The sequence below is a fragment of the Somniosus microcephalus genome, chromosome 9 (genome assembly GCF_052327205.1).
Source record: "Somniosus microcephalus isolate GS21.2 chromosome 9, FLI_Smic_1.0, whole genome shotgun sequence".
Classification (NCBI taxonomy): Eukaryota; Metazoa; Chordata; class Chondrichthyes; order Squaliformes; family Somniosidae; genus Somniosus; species Somniosus microcephalus.
Genome location: NC_140995.1, coordinates 127803112 through 127831069, shown reverse-complemented (window position 1 = coordinate 127831069; position 27958 = coordinate 127803112). Strand labels below are relative to the sequence as shown.

Below are 27958 nucleotides of genomic sequence, written 5' to 3'. Positions count from 1 at the left end.
TGACAGTGGCGATGTCTGTAGCTCTTAAAGGGTCACACACATGATTCAGGGAAGTTTGCAGTTAAGCTTTTTGACTGGGTTTTTTTTGATTTTATTGAAGTAGTGGCTTGCTGTAATAGATGTTAAAAGTTTTTTAAGTGTGTAGGGAGTGCTGCTGGACACTTGCAAGGTCTCAGATGGAAAACGAAGGCCTCTGAGAAGACAGAAAATGCTGCAAATACTCAGCAGGTCAGGCAACATCCATGGAGAGAGAAACAGAGTCCACAGGCTGGATTTTACTCACCAAGACGCGTTGGGGCGGGACTGCTGCCTTCCGGGTTCTAGTCCCACCCCCCAGCGACGTCCGATGCACAGATGCTATTTTCCCCTGATTGACCTTGTTAAGCCCGCCCTGCGGGCTTGCTGGCCGATTAAGGGAAAGCCGGTGTCAGATGACGTCAGTTAATGACACTTCATCTGCTCGTTTTCTTATAGCATTTATTTTTGACAGATGATTCATTAGTGCTTGACAGCATTGAGGTGCTGTCAAACACTGACAATCACTGTACAAAGGTGAGCCCTTTTACCCAGGCTCTCCAATGATCCTCTCCTTAGGATAAAACAGATGGCAGTTGCAGGTGAGGTTACAGAAGTGACCTGTCACTTCTCTCAATGAGGTGAGGCCACACAAACACTTCAAAGCTTGTCACCTACAGAAAAATCTAAACACATTGAGCCAGTAATTCCTGTCCCAACGCGTGAGTACAGTCGGGGTACTCACGCGTCTGGCCGGAGTAAATGCCGGTTTTCAGCATGCACAGCGCATGCGGGGAAAACCGGCATTTCCTGTCCTCTGAACGAAGGGGTTCAGAGGCAGAACACGCGCGACTGCACAGGCAGCGCGTGCGCAGTAAAATTCCTTTTTTTTCAAAGTTGCGCGCGTGTAAAGGCCTCCGGTCTTTACGCGTGGAAAAACAAGACGTAAGTATTTAGTTTTTCAGGTAAGTGGGCTTTTAGTGCAATGTAGAATTTTTTTTTCCACAGCTTTGTTATTTTTAAAGAATTTACAGGATGGTAAGTTTAGTTTTAGACCCTATTTTTTTTTAATTTATTTTTTTCAAAAAATTGATTAATTGTTTAAAACATTTTTTAAAGCTTATTTATAGTTATTATAATCAGTGGGATGTTTTTTAAAATTTTATTTAAAGTTAAAGTAGTGTTTTGGCAGCCCATACTTTTCATGAGTTTGACAGCTCTTACTGTCAAACTCATGAATGAGTTTCCCCTCCCCTGATTGGCTGCACAGTGCTCACCTGATCCCAGCCGGCACATTGCACTAACTACACCGCTGGATCAGGTTAGCACAGTGCGCCCACAGCTGAACCGGGCCTGTGACAGGAAATGCATGCAGGCCCGGGTTTCAGATGTCGGCGCACAGGGTGAGTACAGATCGAGGGCTTGCACGTGCGGCAAGCCCCCGATCTAATTTCAGGGCCATTAAAAATGACTTTTCCAACATCTCCTTACCTCTGATACTCACCAGTGTCCCATTGGATCCTTCACACCACTTCTGCAGCTGTCATCTATACACAAACATTAGAACAGACCCACAGCATGCCTCACTTACCCTGGCGGGGTTCCCCGACGTCGGGAAGCCCGCAGCAGAAGTCTCAAAATGGGAAAAAGCCTCTTAACTGCCTGTTAACAGGCAGTTAAGTGGCTATAATCTTCTTCCCGCCGCTAGGAGTCGGGTCCCTGTGCAAATCGGGAAGATTGTTCGGAGGCGGGTTGGGAGCGGGTTTGGGACCCGCTCCCATTCTTTTTGATTTTCCCAGCAGTCCTGCCTCCAAACCTGCCTCCTCAGGACTGGTAAAATCCAGCCCCACGTCTCAGGTCAACATGTTGCCTAACCTGCTGAATATTTCTAGTATTTTATGCTGTAATTTAGATGTCAGATTTAAAGCATCTGTTCGCGGAGGGAAGATTAAGACGCAGAAGAGTAATAAGCTGAAGAGGAGTAAGCAGAAGGAAGGATGCAATCCAGACAGTCCCTTTCTGGCTGGGATATCCGGGATGGAATCAGCTGCCTGTGGTACCAGTGACTACATCCCCAATTCCCCTTTCAACATTTGTCCCACACCTTACCTTCCCTCTGTTACTGACCATCACAGCGTCCTCTGGGCCACAATGCTGATATAAAAGCACAAAACAAACTTTGCAATCCAACTGCATGCATCTATGCATACAATATGACATCAAGAAATCAACTCATCGCCCATATGCATTCTCTTAGTGACTGTCTTGTGTGTGCCTTTGCCTATCCTACTGATGCCATGCAGTGCTACCTCAGTGGCTGCAGCATGGCTGGTGGAAGGCTGCTGATTTTCAGTGGGGACACTGCAAATGGCCTTGTTGGTCAACCTTGAGAAGCTGGTGGCTGGGAGTGTCAAATTGATAATCTTCTTCTTCTTCTTCTTCTTCTTCACTCTCCTCTCGGTCTTCTTGGTTACCCACTGCCGGGCAGGCTGCATTTCTTGGGTGTGTGAAATGAGGAAGGCACAAGGGTGGATTTGTGGTGAGGGGCGGGCAGGAAAGCAAGAGGTGCATGCGAGAAGGAGGATAATGTATGAGGATACCAGCATCTTGTAGCCTTTCTGCCCCGCTGCTGGCCAAGGGCTCAGCCATGCCCCTGCCAAGAATGGCCTGCACCATCTCCTCCAAGGGGGTGAGGTGAGGCTAGGAATGGGAGATGTGCATTGGCATAGATTGTTCGTAGTTGAGTGATTGGGGGTGGGGGGTCGTGGATTGAGCAGTGTGTGAGGCTAGTGGTGCAATTGTTAGGAGACGGCTTTTGAAGATGCATTCACTGACCTTGACCAGAGGTCTGAGGTCATGAAGCTTCTTTGGGCACTGGAGCCAGGTGATGGGGGTGACACTGCTGGCTGTGATGGCCTTGGTGATGTACTCCAACACCGTTCTTTCTCCTCCTGGCCCCTGTGGGTAGAGGGCCGCTCTTGCAGTGTTGACCCCCTGCACAAAGCTGGAGTGCTGTGTGTGAGACCCTGGGTGCCTCTTCCCTGGCTTGCTGAGTGTTAGTGCTGAGGCAGTTTTCCCATTTGTTGAGGTTAGGAAGGTAATTCAGCTTTAACAGCTAAATATTCACATTTGGAACTTTTAAATATTGAATAATTCTTAAAAGGCAGAAAGGGCTGAAAAATGTATTGATTCACTGCATTTTTTTTGTATTGCTTCAGTGTGCATGGCCCCTTGAATTCTCCGACCTTTTTATCGCCCATAATTCCTTGCCAGGTCCACAGCTTCGCTCTCAGAGGCTGTGGGAAGCTGCTACATTGGACCTGGACAGAAACTTCGCCCTGGATCCCTCCAGCAATGCCACCAGGATGGTGTTGCGTGGAAGGTGAGCATGCCATCACCTATCTCCATGCCCCCCGCCGCAGACCAATTTCATTCGGTTAGTGTTGCAGCCATTTCCAGCGGCCTTTAACTGCTGGCGAACACAAATTTTTCCCCCTTTGATTTTAAAAACCATGTCCATAAAGTCTGCGTCTCTGTCCTCTTTAGCAGATCTAGGACCTGAGCTTGCCCTCTGGTAAGCACTTTTTTGGGCTGTCCTTTCCACTTGCACCTGCTCCTGCTCATGTGCTGCTGTGTGAATCACCTTGCGCATACCCCTGTTAGTCATTATCTACACCACCAGGGTACTAGTCTGGTACTTGGGAATGTATGAGCGAGTGATGAGGCACCTTCGGGAGGGTGGACCCCACTCTCCATCTATGCAGCTGCAGGGCCCAAGTCATAAGAAAAAGGGCAGAAGGACAAAGGTTAGGACATAATGGCATGGATTAGCAGTAGCAGATGAATATCAGTTCAGTGCAGCGCCAGGTTGCCATAGTGTGTGAGCCAGAGTGTTAAGTGGAAAGGAAAACGGCATCATGCCCACCGTCTGTTGGAGAGCAATGTTTGCAATGTGGCTGCACCTCCCTTGATTCTTGCAGTCTACCTTCTGTTGTGTGCTGGCTTGTCCTGGAAGGAGAGTGGTGGTGGGCTGGTATGTGCCCGGTGCAAGGGTCATGAACTTAGCATTGTGTGCATGCTGAGAGGAAGAAGCTGCAGGAGGGAGAATTCATTGGATGAAAGAAAGTGAATATTAACCAACCTAACAGAAATGTGAGACTTACTACAAACAAAATTAAAGCAGAATGTTATTTGTGTCAGTTTTGAGAGCAGTCGCTGGTGTTGAGTGTGTGAGTGTAAGCAGAAGTAGGTGTGGTTAAGTGTTTTGTTGTGATTTGGAGTGGGACTTGTGTAGTGGGGAGGCAAGGAATGGTAGTGCTAGGGCAAAAGTCTGATCTTGCAGAGCTGTATTCAGAGTAAGAGCACTGTGAAGAGGGGGCTTACCTTGGCAGTCCTGGCAAAGTCATTACATTTTTGCAGCACTGCAGCTGGTTCCTGAGAATGATGCTTCTGGCGCTGACCTGCTCAGCAACCTCTCTATGCCTGTTGCCTTATTTGGCATGGCATCTGAATGAAACAGAACCTCCTTCCTGACCCTGACTTGTTCAATAAGCATTTCCATGGACATCGTGCCTCCTGCTCCAGAAACGCAGTGCCACACACCACCAATAAAAACTCCACCTTACCTTTAAGAGGTGCAGGCTGGCAGAAAGAAGCAGTAGGCCTGCTGGTTTTCCCACACTCCCATATATTGAGCTGCCTATCACCACCTTCTAGAATTTTGAAATCTATTAAAAGGCTAGTAATCTCATTAGTTGCCACTTTATGACAGTAGTTCCCTTCCTGGCCCCCACGTTAGCTGATATTGTTAACGATTCCCTCTCCTCTGGTACTGTCCACCTTCCCTTCAGATCTGCCATCATCACCCCTTTCCTAAAAAAAAAACCATTCTTGACCCCTCCGTCCTTGCAAACTACTGCCCCATCTCCAACCTCCCTTTCCTCTCCAAAGGCCTTGAACGTGTTGTTGCCTCCCTTGATGTATATTTCCAACATTTTCTGTTTTTAGTCCTTAACAACAATGCTGATTTGCTGAAAGAACTTTGCTGGTTATATTTTCTTCGGTATCTCTTATGAGTGAAAGCAAAACTTCGAGCTACAAGCTTTTCAAAATGCCCTTGGGCTGGTTGTGTTGGAAAGCATTTCCAGAAACTAAAAATAAATCCCTGCAATAAGGAAACAAAATATACTGACACAGTAAATTGCACAGAAAGTAAAGAAAGGCTAGTGTTTCAAGTTAAATTTGCTCTCCTACTGTGCAACCCCTTGGTTTGCCTCACTCATTGAGCTCAACGAGGAAGGAGATGTAAAGTAGAAAGAGAAGTACTGTACTTAATTCAAAGGAAAAATGAAGTAGAAGTGGCTCAAGCCAGATAATTTCTGCTTGATAAATTGGGTTAAGAATGTATAGACTATTCTGCAGCTACCAGCCTTAGATTGTTATCTTTGGAGTATAATGGGGGTTAGCACACTAAATTTATATTGTCAACTGCACCTTCTTGCAAGTTATATTGAAGTAAGCCATGAAAGAACTCTGCACATGTATGCTTCGACTCTGCTACGACTGAAAAGTTTTCCATAGATACCAAATCTGGTTCAGTGGAATCACCACTTATCCTGAACCAGCTGTCTGTCTCTTTTGCACGTATTGTTTTTCAATCTCTCCCTCAGCAGATTGAATTGACACGAGATGAGTCTACACTTGGTTTGAATTGTTAACTTGCTTTATTTAATCAATAAAACTTATCTCCATACAATAATATAAAAATAATAAATACTTCCCCACTTCAGTGAATTTCCTCGCTTGACTTAGATTAATTTCTTTGCGTCCTAGGGGAAAAATTGGGTCACGGCCTCTTTGGGGGGTTAACTTCACCGCCCCAAAAAATTAGCGCTCCCGCGCCCAAAATTCACTGGTAGCGCCCCAAGAGGGAGGCGGGGTGCTACTGGAAGTGCCCCGCCTCCCTCTTGGGGCGCTGCGAGTGAATATCACGGCATGTTGCGCCGCGGTACTGCAGGCCTTCCCTTATTGAAGGGGAGGGGCCTTGCACAGTACGACCCGGGGCCCAGTTGGGCCACCAGGGATCGGAGTGCTGGCAAAAGAGCCCGGAATGCAAGAGAAATGCCGGGCTCATGGAGCGCAGCCGGCACCCCATGGGGGGGCTGCACAGAAAACCGTGGACGGCAATGGGGGCAGGTACTGGCAGGCGGCCAGCAACAAAAATGGCCACCCGGCACCTCCCCTTTAATTTGCGCCACCTCGGCCGCAGGTAGGCCCCCCTGACCTTGTCGGATATAGCGTCCGGCGGAAGTCAGGGGGCGGTACTGAAGATCGCAGCCGAGGCATGAGCGGGGCGCTGTGCACGGTGATGACGTTATCGCCGCCGACGCAGCGACGTGGGGTGCTAACGGTTACCGCCGCTGCTAACCTCCCGCTGAATTTTGCGGGAAGCGTTGGTGGCTCTGCGCCCAGGCGCTAGTTGCTTTGTGCCCCATTAGTGCCCTCTTAGGTCACTAACGGGAGGTGCAAATCAACTGAATTTTTCCCCCATTGAGTTTACCTTTTCAGCATCTTTTTTCCCGAGCTGCTTCCCTGCTCTGCAATAGCTAGACTACCTTTTAGGTGTCTATCCCCCAACTTGACTGACAGACACAAGTATCAAAGAGTTTCTCAACACAATGGATGAGAGATGTTTTTCGATTACCCAGCTAAGCTAACAATTAATTTATTTTTTAGTCTCTGGGGGAAAAAGCACTTCTGTTTAGCACATTAATGATCCTTCATGCAGTGGCCTTTTTTTAAACTGAGGAATATGCATTATTTTAAAAGCACAGCATTAGAAGTATATCTTTGTTCAAATATTTTCTGTGGAAAAAGGGTCAAAAAAATTCTGAAGTGTGACAGAACTCCACTCCCAGGCAGCTAACTTCAATATTAGTAGAAAGTAGGCAACAATATCCATTCTTTTAGGATTTAGCGTGTTTGGGAGTCAGATTGGGATCTGACTCTTGAGTTATAATGCAACTTTTGTGTCGATTTACACCTGAAATCACTTCAACTTGATGTGTAAGTGGCAGCATATCTGTATCCAAAGGTACAATTGTGTAAACTGTGGTTAGGAAGAGAAAAAGTGAGATCCAAACACAGTTTAGATGAAAATTCAGAAGTTAGATGAAATGAAATGATAACAGTAAGAATGGAAGAGGGGAATAAATGAACTGACAACAAGGAATTGCTTGTGATTTTAATTGCGCTCAGGGGGAAGAGATGAAAAGATCCCTCGATTGGAACTTGTAAAGGATAAATAGAAGAGTAGAATAGAAGAACATGAGGAGGAAGCCACCTAGCGTGTCTGGCAGCAGTTATTTCAGGAGTTCTTGAACAGGGATATGTCTGATGATGGTGCTCAAACGACAGCTCACGTGATTCTCTTTCAGCTCTTGTGTAAAGAAGCACTCATTTATTATTTCTGCAAACATGAAAACTCCCATGCTTTAGAATAAGACTGTTTATTACTAATGGTGCAGAGTTATAGGCTATAAATTGTATTTATCACCAAGAAAGCTTGAGACATCCTTGAAAAAGTGATGTGTTGCATTCTTTTGAGCTATTCCAGATGGTTTTCATTTAATATGGACACATAACATGAATTAATCAAAGGTCAAAATTTATATTTTATAATTTCCCTTCTAAATTTCAAGCTTTTTTTTTTCTTTGCTTCTCCTCTTCTGAAGGCAGTAGTTCATTCTGGGGTATAGTCCCATGATTACTGCAGCTCCTGATACTTTGCCCAAGGGGCCATTCTTCAAGTCTGAGCCTTTGCAGAGAGTGCATGTGTTTAATTGACTATTATTTAGGTGCCTGCTGAGAATAAAAGTTAATATGTAAAAAAAAATGGAAGCATCAATTTAAAAGAGACTGAAAAGCTGGCAGCACCTGCTTTGATGCTAAGCTGTTGCAAAGATAATGGCTGGGAATTCCCTCAGAGCTGCTACCACTTCAGCACCATAATTTGTCTGGTAAATTGGGTTTCCAACACACTTCTGCTGATGTTTCGGTGGCTGGGAACAGCTTTGAGGGAATTTGGGGCCAATAATTTTGGCAATGTAAATAAAAGTTGAAATATTTAAATTTGATCATAAACTTGCTCTTGAAAACCTTTTTACTTTTTTATTATTTTTATTCATCTCTCTTGAAGGCTCTGACACATTCTGGGTTATGAGGGCCAGCAGCCCTCTGATAATCGTACACACGTACTGTTGGCACTGGGTCACTGGAGAGCAATCAGCACCAGGGACTCTGGCCATTTTTCTCTCCCTTGCTTGGGGACACTAAAGCCATCTTGGTTGATATTGACAGTGCAGAGCAGACATTAAGCCCAGGGCCTTCCAAATCTGTATGGCTGAGTAGGAACCTACGTGGTGCATTTATTGACCAAGCTTGGATGGTTTTTAAATTTATTATTGTGCTTACTTTTATACATTAACCATCTGTTAATGAAACACAACCAGCTGCTTTGTTATAGAATTTCAGATTTCATTTTCAAGTATGATTCTGAAGACAAAGTGGAAAGTAAAGTATAGCATATAAAACTGAATGCACTCATCACACCTCACTTGCTTTTAACACAGGAGTTGAAAATGTATACCGTAAGCATTTGGAAATTGATAGGCAACTGGCAGATTTTTCCAGCTGACAAGATATAATAGAAGTGAAGGTTAAGAAAATTGCATGTCAACTTAAGCATAAATCACTTTTGTATTGACAGCATATGCCAACTTTTACTGTCATTCACTCTTTTCACCTCAGAATTTTTTATGCTTTATGCAACTTTAGAAGAGTACTTTTAACTTAAACTTCTTTCAGTGCCAGCTGCCACTAGAGTGAGGTTTTAAGAATTAAAACTAAACCATTGTTGAACAATGTAATCAGATGAAAATCATTGATATCATGGTAATATGTGAAACTCGATTTAATCATAATTTCACTGGTTTATAAAGGCAGCAATAATTATGTGCATAATAATTTGGTTGGAAATTATGCATATTATGTGCCAGAATTCCTGAATGGTGCTCTTGGAAGTTGAAAAATTTCCTCTTTTGTGTTTAAAAGCAATGTCTTCCCTTCTTTATAGTCCACTAACACACTATGCCTGAAACAAAACTGGCAAGTGATTTGCTGCCAGCCCTCGGCCAGGGTTGTTCTGTTATTGGCCATTCGAAGCTTGATGAAGTTGGTTTGTTCCTTGAACTTCCTTTCTTCCAGCTGGCAAGAACTTTTCTCTTCCTAGAGGTTTCTCCCTTATTGATTAACCAAGACTGGAATCTTTCCATGTGGGGAATCACAGATGCTAACCTACATTAGTACGACTTTATAGTTCAGCATTTTGGTGCATTAGTGCGTTGCACACATGCCACTTACTTAAATGAGCAACTATGTAAATGTGACATGTGAAATCAAATTTGGTAAACAAAATTCTAGCTGAATAAATCATATAATACATGCCCTTGTCTGTGAAACAATGATGGTAAGAAATCACAAATACCTCCAAGCAGAAAATGGAAATAGCTGTTGGGGAAAACTCCTTTATGCTGAACATACACAGAAGCCAGAAATATTAATTTGTTTCTTGGCATGAGGAGAGGGTTAGAAGACTTCTAAATATTAAATTTCCATTTTTTCTTAGAATTAATTCAGACAGAAGAAAATACCTCATTTAGGATCATTGTTAGCAAATCCTAACTTTTCCTGGATATGGAGCTGTATTTTTAAAATGTTAAATATGAAACATTGATTTAAAATACATTTATATGCTGCAAAGATCCCTTCTCCCTCTGGACTACAGTTGTGGCATTTGGATTGTTGTACTTCAAAGAACATCATTTAAATTAGGATAATTTTCCAACTATGCACTGGGCATCTTGCCCAATGCAAGCACATACTAGAAATACTCTGCGCATAATTTTCTGACCATTATTTAATGCACACTGGAATTTCTGATATGTGCTCTCAGTAGAAGAGGTTCACCGCCAGGAATGCAAAGTTCAAAAATTACCCCTCATGTGCTAATACGATATATTTTCCTTTGTTGAAAGTAAAACCTGATGTAATGCACATTTTAAGTTGAAATTTACAACACACTAATAAAGTCATAGGAACACAGAGATCCAGAATTTCCGCAATGTATTTACACCTCTGTTGCATCTTTAAAAAAAATTGTTACATTTGCCACTGGCCTCTAGTGGGAATCTAGTGCAAGCAACTAAACTGGCAGAAAACTTCTATGCTGCCTTCTAAATGCACTATTCAGCCTGCAGTACTCGGCAGAACACTCCTTAACTGTCGGCTTTACTCTCATTTACTTATTGCTTTGAAGCAGAAAACTCCACCCTGTATGAGGAAAAGGTCAGGCAGCTTGTTGGGAGGCACTTAGCTCTTGCCGTGGGAGATGGTGAGGTCGGAGGCATCTTGTTGGCACCAGGTTACTGACTGAGACCATACACCGTCGCCCAGGCTGCCACAGCCACAACCCTCCAGACCTTAACTGCCTCCTTAATCCAAAAGGGGTGATTCTCCATTCTTGCCTTCTACCCTTCCTTAGTACACAACCACACAGCAGGGGTCGGCACAGGAGGAGGATAATGAAGAAGGTGATGAGGACCAAGTCACCCAGGAGTTGCAGGTGCATGTTAGTGCTGTCACTCAGGATAGCACAGGCCTGGCCTCCAGCCGTCCCTCTCAGAGCACCACCCCAGCTGAGGTCAGGCTGCCCAGGAATACCCTCCAGGGATGTAGCCAGCAGCAGCTCCATACCAGGAGCCAGTTACCAGGCCCATGACCCGTCTGACCAGCATGAGGAGCCAATCATCTCCCATAATGCTGGCCCTCAGGCAGTGCCTAGAAAAGACACGAGAATAGATGGCCATGGGGAATGCCATACCAACTCCTTAATACCCCTGATATTGTTAGGGTGGGGAGTTCTGAAAATCTGCTGGTGTTCTGAACCTCCACAAAGCAGTCAGAACAAGTGTAGGTGTCTGCAGACAGAATGTAAAAAACAATGCCAATTTAAAAAACATTTCCTGTCTTCAGCCTCTTCTCTGTCCTCATTTCCAGCTTTAACAGTTGATTTCAACAACTGCTGCACATCATACAAATGGGTGTAACTTACCCCGAGTGCAATAATGCGGTAAGTCCAGGATGGGCAGCTGTATGTAAATGAGGCTAATGGCGATTCGGCGGCCGCATTATGGATTGCCTCCAGAAGCACCGGAAAGTTGGGTGGAAGATGTTTATAGGTGCGCATGTGCTTCAAAATGGTTTCCCCATGGGTCTTCTCACAGGAAATATTGCCCACACTTTTCTAGCACCACTAACCCACCAGAAACAGCAAGGAAATTGACCGCTATAGTTTTAAAACATGGCTCCTGAGAAGCAATTTCATTAGCAGAAATGAGAAAAAGCAATCAATTCAACACATCTGTAATAATGATCCTTCAATATTTCTCAAGGTGCTAATTAGCTTCTTAACCAGTATAAATGTGGAAATGTTTCTTGAGCTAGCTGTGAGAAGTACCTTTGACGCAGTAAAACATTCCAAAGACGTTCCACAGGGGCGTAATCAGCCAAAGAAGGCGCTATTAGGAGGGGTGACTAAAAGCAAGGTCAAAGAGGTAGGTTTTAAGGAGGGTCTTAAAGGAGAAGAGAGATGGAGAGGTTTAGGGAGGGAAGTCCAGAGCTCAAGACCTGGAAAGCTAAATGCATGGCTGCCAATGGTGGAGCAAAGGGAGTGGGGGCGCACAAGAGGCCAATGTTCTTATTGCACAAAACAATAAGCTGAATACAAGTGTAATTCCTTGAAGAACATTGGATAGAATGAATGGGATCTTGTTATTATTGCACTATGGACCATCTCAAATCCTGGAAGGAGTAACTTAACACCACCTTCACTCTGTTGTATCTTGATTCTTGTCCATGCACAGAAAATAATATTTATTGTTTACCATTTCCAGTGTTTTCTATTGATATAAATAAAAGTGTTTCACCTTCATGTTTCTGCCTTGTCGTGTCTTTTAAAGGTGTCACACCAAAAGGGTCAGACTTCACAGAACAAAGCACCATATATCCATAGGGTAAAAAGGTGATCGGCCGAAATAATTATTTATTTGTTATCCATTAAATACCTGACTTAAAATGAATGAAAAAGTAGCTTAATGCCCCAATGATGAACACATAATCAGATTCTTTCTTCCTTGTTTCACATTTAGAATTCATGAATTAGAAAGTAGCATAAAACTACAACAACAACAACCACTTGTATCTATATAGCGCCTTTAACGTAGTAAAATGTCCCAAGGCGCTTCACAGGAGTATTATAAGACAACAAAATTGACACCGAGCCACATAAGGAGAAATTAGGATTGATGACCAAAAGCTTGGTCAAAGAGGTAGGTTTTAAGGAGCGTCTTAAAGGAGGGAAGAGTGGTAGAGAGGCAGAGAGGTTTAGGGAGGGAATTCCAGAACTTAGGGCCTAGGCAACAGAAGGCACGGCCACCATTGGTGAGCGATTATAATCAGGAATGCTTAAGAGGCCAGAAGTAGAGGAGCGCAGATATCTCGGGGTGGTGGGGGTGCGGTTTGTGGGGCTGGGGGAGATTACAGAGATAGGGATGGGTGAGGCCCTGGAGGGATTTGAAAACAAGGATGAGAATTTTGAAATCAAGGCTTAACCAGGAGCCAGTGTAGGTCAGCGAGCACAGGGGTGATGGGTGAACAGAAATTGGTGCGAGTTAGGACCCGGGCAGCCGAGTTTTGGATGACCTCAAGTTTACGTAGGGTAGAACATAGGAGGCCAGCCAGGAGTGCATTGGAATAGTCAAGTCGAGAGTTAACAAAGGCATGGATAGGGGTTTCAGCAGCGAATGAGCTGAGGCAAGGGCAGAGATGGGCGATGTTATGGAGGTGGAAATGGGCGGTCTTAGTTATGCTGCAGATATGTGGTCGGAAGCTCATTTCAGGGTCAGATATGACACTAAGGTTGCGAACAGTGTGGTTCAGCCTGAGACTCATGTTAGGGAGAGGGATGGAGTCAGTGGTAGGGAACGGAGTTTGTGGCGGGGACCGAAAACATTAGTTCGGTCTTCCCAATATTTAATTGGAGAAAATTTCTGCTGCTCCAGAACTGGAGCAGTCTGACAATTTAGAGACCGTGGAGGGATCGAGAGAAGTGGTGGTTGTAATGTATGTACCTTTAAGGGGGGAACTTCTTTCTACAGCTCATGTATACTGTAGTACCGGCAGTGACCACACCTGTATATAACGCTGAGTAGTAATCTGTTGTTTCAGTTGCAGTTTGAACCCCGTTGAGTAAACACCTGTTGTACCGTTCTCTGCAGTCCTTTTCTTATTATTACACGGACGTAACAGTGGTGAGGTAGAGCTGGGTGTCGTCAGCGTACATGTGGAAACTGATGCTGTGTTTTCGGATGATGTCGCCAAGGGGCAGCATGTAAATGAGAAATAGGAGGGGGCCAAGGATAGATCCTTGGGGGACACCAGATGTAACGATGTGGGAGCGGGAAGAGAAGCTATTGCACGTGATTCTCTGGCTACGATTAGATAGATAAGAATGGAACCAGGCAAGTGCAGAACCCAGCTGGACGACTATGGAGAGGCTTTGGAGGAGAATGGAGTGGTCAACCGTGTCAAAGGCTGCAGACAAGTCGAGAAGGACAAGGAGGGATAGTTTACCTTTGTCACAGTCACAAAGGATTTCATTTGTGACTTTGATGAACTAATAAGCCAAATTGCTCAAATAACTTCTTCGCACAGTTTCCATCTGCCATTTTCCTATATAGCTATAACTGAAATTTACAACATAGCAGACACATTACCAAATTATTTTGAGCTGATTAGAGAGAGCCAACATGGATTTGTAAAGGGCAGGTCATGTCTAACAAACCTAACTGATTTTTTGAGGAAGTAACTAAAGTAATAGCCGGGGGCATGTCTCTGGATGTAGTTTATATGGACTTCCAGAAGGCATTCGATAAGGTTCTACATAAGAGACTGTTAGCTAAAATGAAAGCTCATGGAATTGAAAGCAAATTATTGACCTGATTAGGGGATTGGTTAGGTGGTATAATACAGAGAGTAGGGATAATGGCCTAGAAATTCAGTGGGCCTTGCGCCCACTTAGCGCCTAAAGAGGTCTTCTGCGCCGGCGGGGTTGGTAGCGCGGAAATTGAGTGCAGCGTTAATGGCGGCGGTAGCCGGTAGCGCTGCGCCGGCACCGATGACGTCATCAGTGTGCGCAACGCCCCGGTTCCGCCCCGATGCTGGCCCGACGCCCATATTCAGTTGCGGCCGCCTCTTCCGCAGCGGCCGCAAACAACGTTCGTGAAACACGGCCTTCATGCAGCGTTAGTGGGGCGCATAAAGGTGGAGGTGCGGCCGGCTGCTTTTTCGGCGGCCGCCTGCCCGCACCTCCCTCCCCGGCCTCCTACACTACCCCCCCCGCAGCATTGGTGGCTGATTCCCGCGAGCCCGGCACTTCTCCGTGGTGCCGGGCTCATTTGCCGGCAGAATCCAGCGGCGATCTCACGGCTGCAGGCAGCTCCTCCTTAAGAGAAGGAGGAGGCCTGCAGTACCCCAGCCTGCCGCACCGCATCGGGTGGCGCAGCGGCAGCTGGAGCGCTGAAATTCACTTTCAGCGCCCCAAGCGGAGGCGGGCACACCCTGGAACAGCGCCCGGTTCCGACTTGGGGCGCTAAAAGTGAATTTCTGGCGGGCGCAACGGGCTCCGGGCGCTGCGCAAACTTTTGGGCGCAACTGAGCTGGCGGGGCCATACCTAATTTCTAGGCCAATGTGTATGTACTCAATTTGGAAGGAAATGACGAGTGGTGTCCCACAAGGATCTATATTGGAGCCTCAACTATTCACAATTTTTATTGATGACTTAGATAACATAATAGAGAGCCATATATCCAAGTTTGATGATGGCACAAAAATTGGTGGTATAGTAAGTAATGTAAATGGGAGCATAACATTACAAAGAGACATTGATAGATTAAGTGAGTTAGCGAAAATGTGGCAGATGGATTTCAATGCAGGTAAGTGTGAGATCATTCATTTTGGACCACAAGGATAGATCAGAGTATTATTCAAATAGTGAAAAGCTAGGAACATTGGAGGTCCAAAGAGATTTAGGGGTCCATGTACACAGATCACTAAAATGTGGTAGTTAGGCACAAAAAATAATCAAAAAGACTAATGGAATGTTAGCCTTTATAACTCGAAGGAGGGGAGAAAGTTTTGCTACAGCTATACAAAGCCCTTGTTAGACCACATCTGGAATACTGTGTGCAGTTCTGGCCACCGCACCTTAGGATATATTGGCCTTGGAAGGAATGCAGCGCAGGTTCACCAGAATATTACCATGGGTTAGATTATGAGGAGAAATTACATAAACTAGGCTTGTGTTCCCTGGAATATAGAAGGTCAAAGGGATGATTTGATTGAGGTTTTTAGAGTTTTGAAAGGAATTGATAGGTTAGATGGAGATAAACTCTTCCTGCTGGTGGGGGAGTCTTGGACAAGGGGACATAACCTTAAAAGCAGTGTGAGGCCATTCAGGAGAGAAGTTATGAAACACTTCTTCATGTAAAGGGTGAAATGTGTGGAATTCTCCCACAAAAAGCAGTAGATATTAGCTCAATTAATAATTTTAAATCAGAGATTGATAGATTTTTGCTAGCCAAGGTTATTGGGGGATATGGAGCCAAGGTGAGTGGATGGAATTAAGATAAAGATCAACCATGAATGGCGGAACAGGCTCGAGGGGCTGAACGGCCTACTCCTGTTCCTATGTATACAATTCTGAAAGAAAATCAATTCATTTACCCATAAATGTCATTACTTATTGTTGGAAACACCTGTAAACAAATTCCTGCGCATGCGCCTGTCCTTCTGTCTTGACACCGAGCTTGAGTTTTCAATTTCACCTCAGCCTGAGTGTGGAGAATTTGTAGCTGCTGTTGACAAATTTGGTGTGTTTGAGAGGTGCATTGTGGGAATGGGGGGAACTGTCAAGAGGGCTGATGGTGTCCAGCAGGACTGCAGAGGGGATTTTGGAGCATTGAGGAAGAGTTTGGCATTATTCAAATGTTATGGGATCTGGCAGCCTTGTGAGGGAGTGGGGACCAGGAGAATGGGACACAAACATGTAATTGGTTTCTTTTGGACACCACCCTTCCACAATGTTCCCACCCATCAGCCTCCTGTCCTGACCAGTCTGAAGCCCTTTTCCTTTCCCCCCACATCATCAACAGTTCTTGCCTTTAAGCATTTATGGACAGATTATCTACTTTTGCACTCCCAGCACACATTCAGAAAACATACTGTGAAACTGGCATATCATTTTCCCTCCACTAAATTTATTGCACTCTTGGCATGCTTATGGGTGGAAAAATTACTCTTTAGTGCATTATTAATGAGCTTGCCCATTTGTGTAGTTTTTAATAAACACAGACATTCATCAACAAATTACCCCAGAGAACTTTCAAATCTTAATCATTCAAACATTTTACAAGTTTTTATATTAAAGAAATTCCGAAATGAAGAGTAATTTTTAAATGAACTTTCTAAGGAAATAAATGAGTGTGTGAGTAAAAAAAGAAATCCACCCTCGACAAACAATCTGAGTTTTCTTTTCCAAACTTCAACAAAAAAACTACAATTGCAGGTGCTACTAATCACAGTTGTCTGTGACAGCTCAGACCAGAAAAGCACAATTGTTCATGAACTTAAAAAGATGCCATCACTTATACAAAAGGAAAATACTGCAGATGCTGGAAATCTGAAATAAAAACAGAAAATGCTGAAAATACTCAGCAGGTCAGGCAGCTTCTGTGGCAAGAGAAACAGAGGCCGTGATTTTACGAACCTTGGTGGGTCTGTGGCGGGCGATGTCGGTGGCAGGTCCCGACTCCGCTGCTGGCTCCACCCCAGCCTCTGAAATGAATTTCCTGAGATTGGGCTCCTTAAGCCCGCCCAGCATGTTTCCCGGTCAATTAGAGGAAGCGGGTCTGGTGACATCATTTGATGACGTGACATCAGCCGGTTTCCTTAAAGGGACCATGACCAACTTTATTTTGACATTTGTGCTGTCAATGTTCTACAGCATTGAGTTGCTGCTAACACTGACAATGACTGCACAAAGGCACAGGGCTGCACCCAGGCTCTCCCATGACTCCCTCCATATGCTTGTGGAGGGAGCCACAGCACACAGGGAGGGCCTTTTCCCTTCCCATGGGTGAAAGAGACCTCCCCAGGAGATCAACACTGCCTGGTTGCACATTGCAGAGGAGGGCACAAGCAGGGATGTGGTCAGGAGGACCTGGGTGCAGTGCCGCAAAGATTTCAATGATCTCAGTAGATCATGAAATGTTAGTACAAAGCCACACTCAACCTCATCCAGCTGTGCTTCTCATCACATCTCCATCACTCTGCCTTCCCTACCCTACTCTGCACATCCTTACTCATACCAATTTACCTTGCACCTCCACCCATCCCTCTCTATCTACATTATCACATCCCTATCTCACAAGCCACCCCTCACATTCACCCTCATCCTAGTGCAATCATATCAACTAACAACACACAAGGCAGGTACTTGGGTGTTTTATGCAATGTTGATGTAACGTTTCTGTTACTGTGGTGTCAAGTATTGAAACCTTTATTTTGAACACTTTGCGTTCTTGGACAGATTTGTGTGCACCTTTGGAAGTGGCTTAGTGAGTTGCAGTGAATGGTGAGGTATAACGGTACCCCCCGCAATGGTGATGAGTGTGAAAGGAATGGCTTGGGCATTGTAGGGATGGTTTATGGTGTGGGGTGGTGCCAACCTGGTGCATCATGTGGTAGCCAGGGTGTACAGCATCAGGTGAAGTAAATCTGGCCATGGTGAGGCCATCCTGGCCTCCCGGGCAGCAATGTGGTTGGGTGATGATGCCCTGTGTGCTGTGTAGCATCAGGTGATTGCGGAGAAGGTTGGTGTTGTTGTTGGTGCTGCTGGTGTGCCTGGTGATGCTGGTGTTGGGCCTGATCGTGGTGGGATTCTGAGGACCAAGGTGAGAGAGTTTCAAGGGTACCCATGCTGGTGGAATAGCTGGCAGGTAAAGTATAGATGACAGAAGCGATCTGTCAATGATGGGCGAGGTAATGAGGTCAGACTGGATGGAGACTTGTGCAAAGACTTGCAGCATCCTGAATCTGTAGTGGAAATGCAGTTTACAGAAGCTAGTGGGTAAGGGATCATGGCCTAGAAATTCGGTGGGCTGCGCCACCAGTTAGCGCCCAAAGAGGGCACTTAATGGGTTTAGCGCCACTGGCCACGCCTCCCATGAAATTTAGCGGGGCGCTAATGGCGGCGTTAGCCTGTAGCGCTGCGCCGCCACCGATGACATCATCGGTGTGCGCAGCGCCCCGCTACCGCCCCGATCGTGATATTTAGTCGCGCCCCCCCGCTGTAACGCCAGTCGCAATTTGCGACCGGTTCAGGGGGGCCTACCTGCGGCGGTAGTGGCGCTCGGTGCCGGGCTCTTTTGCCGGCACTCGCAATCTCTGATCGTGCTGGTGCAGGCCCCTCCCCTTTAAGAAGGGGAGGAAGGCCTGCAGTACCGCAGCGCGCCGTGCCGCAGCGTGTGGCGCTGCGGCACGTTGCGCTGCGATATTCAGTTGCAGCGCCCCAAGAGGGATGCGGGGCGCCTCAAACAGCGCCCCGCTTCCGTTTGGGGCACTGAAACTGAATATCAGGCTGGCGCAAGCGGTTCCGTCCGGAGCGGTAATTCCGGCGCCCAGGCAAGCTTGGCGCCCCAAACGGGGTGCCACCGAATTTCTAGGCCCATATCTCAATCAGCTGGGAGCTTTGACTTGACATTTGAAGCTGTCAACTCAACAACTAATTCAATGGCCACTGACCTCCTGCCTCAGCTTCACAGATGAGGTCTAGGCACAGTGGGAAACTGGTGGGTGACCTGTCAAATCTAAAAAGCTGGGAAAGAAACATTGATAAGTGGTTGTAAACAAGCCACTAATGATTTTAATTGCCTCCCCCGCCGCTGCGTGTCGGGTCTGCTCAGCACTGATAGACCTGACATTTGGTAAAGGCGCGTGGAGGCGGGTTCACAGCGGGGTCCCGACCCACTGGGGAAAAAAATCACTTTCCAACCCAACCTACCACCGATCGTGCCCGTTGACCCCCTGCAAAATCCAGCCTAGGGTTAACGTTTCAGGTCAATGAACTTTAATCAGAACTTGCCTGAAATAAAACTTTGAGAATTCAATCTACATTTTGTTCAGTCTTTTTAAAAAAGCAAAGAAACTCTCAAACCCTCACAGGATGAGGGGCCATTAATTCATTCTGATGCACAGATTACATGCTAGGAATTCTACAAAAGCACATCCTGAAAATGCACATACGTGATTGAAATCTTTTTCCGAATGCTGTGAGGTAAAAATATCCAGTTGAAACCCAAGTTTAGAAGTCAGACTGAGGCCTTAAAGAAAAAAAAATGAAGGTATTGAAATACACAAAAACAGGACAATTTGGTGGGTAAATTTATTATTATTGTGAAATATCTAATATTTTTGATTTTATTTGACATTAAAATTTCAGTTCCTGGATAAAAAAATTCGTAAAAGCATTTTGAATATTTTGATTGGTTCATCAACGAACCGAAATGGTGAAATGTTTACATGCTAAATAGGGTTTTCACTACATAAATGTTTACATACAGATTTCCAATATAAATGTTTACTTATGGCTTTCTAATATTCAATATTAGTATCAAAGATGTTGATTGAATCATGACACAGGACGCGTGGCTTGTGGATAGGAAGTGCATGTTATATAGAAGATTGTTAATATATAGATGTAACTACAAAAAGAAGGAAGATTTTATAATGTAAATTACTGGTAATTAAAGATTTTGGGGAGGCAACAACTAAGTTATTTGCATCTTAAGCAAATTTTATAAAGCAGTGGGTAAATAGCGCTACAATTATACTATAAGGCCTGTATCTTTCAATATAATTGGGGTATGTAATAATTTTACCTCGAATCAGTCATGTGGTATATTGTTGCAACAAACCTGCTGTATTACAGTGATGGGTGAATCTGGTCATCCTTTGACTACAGTGGAATCCAAGGCAACTTCAAAAACTGCACTGAAACCTCTGAGCTTTGCTGATGGGGTGTAAAGATGAAACATAGTAAAGCAGTGAGATGCAAAGTATTATATATCAGAGAGTAGGGGCTCGATTTTCAGTGTGCCGTGGAGTCGGGATTGGAGGCGTGCGGGGGGTTAAATTCCCGAAATCGGGGGTCCCGACCCCATCCCACCCCCAACCCGCCTCCATGCCAGTTTCAAAGGAGGCGGGTACCCGCCCCGCACTGGGACCCGCCTCCCCAAGGTGGGAAGAGATTAGTGCCAATTAACTGCCTGTTAACAGGTAGTTAACAGGCAGTTTTTAGCCTAATCCCTATTTTTAAGCTTGAACTGTGGGATTCCCAACGGCTCCAAACCATGCCAAGTTGGAGGAGTCGGGCCGTCGGGTTGAAAGGCTTGGAGGGGTCGAGATGTCGGTGTTCAGGTGAGTGATGTGTGCATGAGTGCAAAGGTAAGTGAGTTTGGTGTGTCTAAAGTGATTAAAGAAGTGTAAATGACCTTTTCTTACCTTTTCAGCCTTCCATCCTTTAGGTTCGGGGAGTCCCTCATCTCACTGGCACAGAAAGCAGAATGGCTGCTGTGATTAAATATTCCATTCATCACTGCCTGTGACTGAGATCGGTTTCAGTGTCATTTCCCTTCCCCCAGACCTCATTGTATTGTGCACTGGAATGTGCTGTATTGTATACTGGAATGTGCTGGAATGTGCTGTGTGTAGGGCTCCGCCCATACCTGGCCCCGTTTGTAAGCTAGCTCAGTCTGGCCTCAGTCTCCAGAAGGAAGACATCTCTCTCTCTTACGTGTTACGTTCTAAGTTAATAAAAGCCTTGTTTTTGTTCTGCTAACTTCGAGTCTCGGAATTATTGAGGCACATCAATTTTATTAACTTATTTTTCAACACTATGGACCAACTCCTGAAACCCGAACGTTTGGATTTGGTTCAACATGCTCCGGACGCATCAGCATGCTTCGGACACTGGTTTGAGTGTATGGAATTCTTCCTGGACAATTCCGCAGCCGTCAAAGACGCTACGGACGCTGCGAGGATGAGACTCGGAATTCTGCGGAATTGGGTAAGCCACAGGGTTTACCCCCTCATCCAAGACGCCGAGACGTACCTGGCCGCCTGCGACATCTTAAAGGCGCATTACCAGCAGCCTACGAATGAGGTGTATGCTAGGCACCTGCTCGCTACCCGCGCACAGCGACCTGGGGAATCGGTGGAGGAGTTCCTAAGCACCCTGAAAATGCTTGGCAAAGACTGCAAGTGCCGAGATGTAAAAGCCGCAGTGTACACTGACAAGCTTGTTCGCGATGCCTTCATCACAGGCCTCAGCTCCACTTACATCCGGCAAAGACTGCTGGAAAAAACGGGGTTGGACCTGAAACAGGCTGCGGACACCGCACGATCCCTGGATGTGGCCCAGAGAAACTCGGACGCCTACTCTTCAGCCCGCGCCGTCCACGCCGCCACGTGTGCACCGAGGGCGCCGCCATCTTGGAAGGCATCTTCCCCGCCCGACAGCCCGACACCGGCTGGGCCCCGCTCTCCTCCCAGAAGCCCTACGACAGCCGCGACGCGTCAGGGACCCAACTGCTACTTCTGCGGGCAGCCAAAGCACACCAGAAACCTGTGCCCGGCGAAAGGCACCACCTGCTTTAAGTGCGGTAAGAAGGGGCACTTCGGGAAGGTGTGCAGAGGGAACCCCGCCGGAAAACCAACCGCCGGAAAACCCGCCACCGCCGCGTGTGCGCCGTGGGAGCGGCCATCTTGGACGCCATCTTGCCCGACCTCGTGGGGTCTGCCATCTTGTGAGCAGACAGCGTGGACGCCATCTTGTATCGATCAGGGCCCTACAGTGGCATCGGTCACAGTGGACCAGACCAGGCCGCACCCGCTATCCAGATCAATGGTGGACATCGAGGTAAACGGGTGCCGGGTTAAATGCTTAATTGACAGTGGAAGCACGGAGAGCTTTATCCACCCAGAACTGGCACAACAACTCTCCCTAAAGGTGGTCCCTACTTAGGGTACCATCTCTATGGCTGACAAAACCCAGACATCGACCATTCTGGGTTACTGCACGGTACAATTGGGCGTTAACGGAACTGTATATGATAATTTTAAAGTATTAATCATGAAGAACCTATGTGCGAGCGTGATCTTGGGCCTGGATTTCCAGTGCAACCACCAAAGCATCACGCTCAAGTACGGTGGGTCCCAGCCGCCCCTCACAGTGTGCGGTCTGGCTACCCTGAAGGTAAAGCCGCCTTCGCTATTCGCGAACCTTACCCCTAACTGCCGGCCAATAGCGACCAAAAGCAGGAGGTACAGCTGGGAGGACAGGCGGTTTATCGCGACCGAGGTAGACAGGCTCCTGAAAGAGCGCATTATTGAACGCAGCAACAGCCCGTGGTGCGCCCAAGTGGTAGTGGTAAGGGGTAGCGAGAAGAAACGGATGGTGATCGACTATAGTCAAACGATCAACAGGTACACCCTACTAGACGCCTACCCGCTACCCCGCATATCAGAAATGGTGAACCAAATCGCCCAATACTGGGTGTTCTCCACCATCGACCTCAAGTCAGCGTACCACCAGCTCCCTATCAGACCAGAGGACCGCCCGTACACCGCCTTCGAGGCGAACGGACGCCTCTACCAATTCCTCAGTGTCCCCTTTGGGGTGACGAATGGGGTCTCGGTCTTCCAGAGGGAGATGGACCGCATGGTCGATGACCACCACTTGCAGGCAACCTTCCCCTACCTCAACAACGTCACCATCTGCGGTCACAACCAGCAGGATCACGACTCGAACCTCGAGAGGTTCCTGAAAACCGCACAAAAACTCAACCTCACCTACAACGAGGACAAGTGCGTTTACAACACCACGCGCCTCTGCATACTAGGCAGCGTGGTGGAGAATGGGGAAATCGGACCAGACCCCGACCGATTGCGCCCCCTACGGGAGCTGCCCCTGCCCAACACTCCCAAAGCCCTGAAAAGGTGCCTGGGGTTATTTTCTTATTATTCCCAATGGGTCCCCAACTACTCCGACAAAGCCCGCCCCCTCTTGAAAGCATCCTCTTTCCCGCTCTCTGCTGAGGCCCACGCCGCCTTCAAAAGCATTAAGCAGGATATTGAGCGGGCCACGCTACAGGCAGTGGACGAGAACACTCCATTTCAAGTGGAAAGTGATGCGTCTGACTTCGCCTTGGCGGCCACCCTCAACCAGGCGGGGCGGCCCGTAGCTTTCTTCTCGAGGACCCTCCAAGGGCCCGAGATCAGACACTCCTCCGTGGAAAAGGAGGCCCAAGCCATCGTGGAGGCAGTGCGCCACTGGCGCCACTACCTAGCCGGCAAACGCTTCACCCTACTTACCGACCAGCGGTCGGTAGCGTTTATGTTCAATAATAAACAGAGGGGGAAGATTAAAAATGATAAGATTCTTAGGTGGCGGATCGAGCTCTCCACCTTCGAGTACGACATCATTTACCGGCCAGGGGCCCTTAACGAATCCCCTGACGCCCTCTCACGAGGGATGTGTGCCAGCGCCACCGGGGATCGGCTACAGACCCTCCACAATGACCTCTGCCACCCAGGGGTCACGCGGCTGTTCCACTTCATAAAGTCCCGTAACTTACCCTACTCGATTGAGGAAGTTCGGTCCCTGACCAGGAACTGCCGCACTTGCGCTGAGTGCAAGCCTCGGTTCTACCGCCCAGATAGAGCCCACTTAATCAAAGCTACACGGCCCTTTGAGCGGCTCAGCTTAGATTTCAAGGGCCCCCTCCCGTCCGTCGACCGCAATGTTTACTTCCTGAACATTGTGGACGAATACTCCCGGTTCCCATTCGCCTTCCCCTGCCCAGACATGACCAGCGCCACGGTCATTAAATGCCTCAACAGCCTGTTCTGCCTGTTCGGTATGCCGAGCTACAGCCATACGGTTAGGGGGGCGTCCTTCATGAGTGAAGAGTTACGCCAGTACATGCTGTCCAAGGGGATCGCCACGAGCCGTACCACCAGCTACAACCCCCGGGGTAACGGCCAAGTGGAGCGAGAGAACGGGACAGTATGGAAAGCAGTCACTCTAGCTCTAAGGACCAAGGGCCTCCCTATCTCCCGCTGGCAGGAAGTCCTCTCGGATGTGCTCCATTCGATACGGTCGCTATTGTGTACGGCCACTAATACCACGCCTCATGAACGAATGTTTGTCTTTCCCCGGAAATCCACCTCAGGCGTATCCATGCCGTCATGGCTCTCCATCCCAGGTCCGGTACTCGTGCGAAGGCATGTGAGGGGCCACAAGACGGACCCTCTCGTGGAGCCAGTACACCTACTCCACGCCAACCCCCAATACGCATATGTCCGGCACGCCGACGGAAGGGAGGACACCGTGTCCATAAAAGACGTCGCCCCAGCCGGCATCGACAACAACCACGGCAATAGCGGCAACGACGATCACAGCAACTCTTACCCACCCACTACTCTTTCATCACCCCCGGAAGAACACCGACCAACGGCACCCCCACCAACTACCCCTTCAGCAACCCTGGCGGCACCCCCGGCAGAGACCCAGGAGGCTACCGGGGACACCCAGCCGACACCTGCGGCACCGCAACAGCCACGTCGGTCGCAGAGGACTATCAAACCCCCGAACAGACTAAATCTATAGAAGGGGTGAATGTGATGAAATATTCCATTCATCACTGCCTGTGACTGAGATCGGTTTCAGTGTCATTTCCCTTCCCCCAGACCTCATTGTATTGTGTACTGGAATGTGCTGTATTGTATACTGGAATGTGCTGGAATGTGCTGTGTGTAGGGCTCCGCCCATACCTGGCCCCGTTTGTAAGCTAGCTCAGTCTGGCCTCAGTCTCCAGAAGGAAGACATCTCTCTCTCTTACGTGTTACGTTCTAAGTTAATAAAAGCCTTGTTTTTGTTCTGCTAACTTCGAGTCTCGGAATTATTGAGGCACATCAGCTGCGAACTGTCAAAAGTGACAGCCTGCAGCTTTCTGTGCAGGAGAGATTTCTAACTGAGTCTGTGGAGAAGGACTCATGTTAGAAGTAAGACTGTCAGTGTTTGACAGCGTCAAACAGCTTTCAAACACTGATATTTCATCTGTCAAAACGTCTTGACAGATGAAATTTCAGTCTGTGACGTCACCTGTTGCTGATGGCCCTTAATTGGCCTGCTGAGCCCGCTGGACAATCAAGTTAAAATCGCGTGGATTGGCCGCATCTCGATGGAGACGGGACTGCTACCCCAAAAGTTGTAGTCCCGCCTCCAACCCGACTCCTGAATGAAAATCCAGCCGTAGGATTTTTTCCCAGGGCATTACAGCCCGCACCACTTAAAACGTCCATGTTTAAAACGGGCAGTCGCTTATATTGGCCAAAAAGTGACAGTCATTATCCATTTGCGTTAACGATAATTTCAACTTTGCCAGTTATAGGGCTAAAAATTGAGCTAACTTCACCGGGGCGCATGCCGAAAATGGAGTGGTTGCGCCCCAAGAAGGAAGCGGGGCGCTACTGGAAGCACCCTGCATCCCTCTTGGGGCGCTGCGAGTCAATATCGGTCCGCGGTATTGCAGGCCTTCCTCCCCTTCTTAAAGGGGAAGGGCCTTGCACAGTGCGACCCGGGGCCTGGCTGGGCCCCCGAGGATCGGGAGTGCCGGCAAAAGAGCCCGGCACTCAAGAGAAGTGCCGGGCTCTTGGAGCGTAGCTGGCACGCCATGGGGGCGGGGGGGCTGCAGTTCAGGAGGCCAGGGATGGGAACGCAGGCAGGTGCTGGCAGGCGGCCAGCAACAAAAATGGCCACCCGGCACCTCCCCTTTAAATAGCGCCTCCCGGCCGCAGGTAGGCCCCCCTGACCCCGTCGGACATAGCGTCCAGCGGTAAGTCAGGGGTCACTCCCGAAGATCGTGGCCGGGACGTGAGCGGGGCACTGCACATGGTGATGACGTCATCGCCGGCGGCGCAGCACCACAGGGCGCTACCAGTTAGCTCCACCGCTAACCTCCTGCTGAATTTTGCAGGAGGCGTGAGCGGTGCTGCACCCGCCCTCTTAGGGCGCTAACGGGAGGCACAAAGCAACCCAATTTCTCCCCCATAGCGTCTTAAATGCTCTGTTTCTTTTGGGCAGAAATAGCTGTGTTTACTCACTAATTACCTTTCATTCTACATCAGGGGGTAGAGTTTCCGCTTCGGGCGCAATCAGCAATCTGGGCCCAAGTTGCACTCTAAATTGTGCCGGTTTTGTGAAGTTATGATTCAAATTCATTTGCATAATCACAAACGTAAAACCTCCGTGCACCAGCGTATTCGTTTTAAAATGTAGTTGTTTACTTTTTTTCCCTTGCATTAAAAAATATTCCATGATATATTTGTGATAACCTGCTGCAGTTTTATTAACACAGCTGAAAAATGGTTTATCACAAAAAATAAGCATTTTTAATAAGAGTGTCCAGTCCATTGATGTGAGTAACCCAATTTTAAATCACTGAAAATAACTTTAGAAAACTACAGAACCATTTACCAGTTTCATTGGTGTACACTGTCAGTTTCTTAGTAAATTAAATATTTCTTAATATTTAAAGGCCTAAAAATTCGGTTGCTTTGTGCCTCCTGTTAGTGCCCTAAGAGGGTGCTAACAGGACGCAAAGTCCCTAGCGCCCAGGCGCGGCATCGCCAATGCCTCCTGCGAAATTCAGCGGCAGCAGTAACCGTTAGCGCGGTGCTGCGCCGCCGGTGATGACGTAATTGCCGTGCACACCGGCCCGCTCGCACCCCGGCCGCGATCTTCGGTAGCGCCCCCTGACTTACCGCCGGACGCTATGTCTGACAGGGTCAGGGGAGCCTACCTGCGGCTGGTGCGGCGCAATTTAAAGGGGAGGTGCCGGGCGGCCATTTTTGTTGCTGGCCACCTGCCAGCACCTGCCCCCTCTGCCATCCCTGGCCTCCTCTACAACCCCCCCCCATGGAGTGCCAGCTGCGCTCTGTGAACCCGGCACTTCTCTTGAGTGTCCGGCGCTTTTGCCGGCACTCCGATCCCTGGTGGCCCAGCTGGGCCCCGGGTCGCGCTGCGCTAGGCTCCTCCCCTTTAAGAAGGGGAGGAAGGCCTGCAGTACCGCAGTGCGACATGTCACAGAGCATGGTGCTGCGGCACGTAGCGCCGCGATATTCACTCACAGCACCCCAAGAGGGAGGCGGGGAGCTTCCAGTAGCACCCCGCTTCCCTCTTGGGGTGCTACCGGTAAGCTTCGGCCGCAGGGGTGCTAATTTTTTCGGGGCGCTAAAAGTAGCGCCCTGGTGAAATTAGCGCCCCAAAGGGGGTACGACTCAATTTTTCCCCAAAAATCTTTTAAGAGAGCCTATTAGTGCCTAAAAAAACAAACAGCTTAATTTTACAAGCCTCCTCGAAGGGTTGTAAAAGGGGCACAATTAGCGGAAACTCACCATGCTGGCTGGTTTGTGGGCAAGGCCGGCTTCCATCGCAATGCTTTTTTAAAACACTTCCAGGATTTCAGCTGTCATGTTACACTGGCCATTTGCGTATGCAGGTAAATCGTGTTTGCATGAACGCGCCCGCTATAAGCGGTGGGGAGTGTACCAGGATTTTTTTTAACCAGTATATATTACAGTTATATGCTTGTTTGGTAGCTACAGTATGTAGTAACATTCTAGTTTTAAGATGGGTTGCTATAA

General features: G+C 47.5%; 1 protein-coding gene across 2 annotated transcripts in view; it reads left to right on the top strand.

Annotated features, from left to right (window-relative positions):
- The window catches only part of lama2 (laminin, alpha 2), a 600632-nt gene that overhangs the window by 189059 nt on the left and 383615 nt on the right, over window positions 1-27958 (top strand). The window lies entirely within an intron of this gene.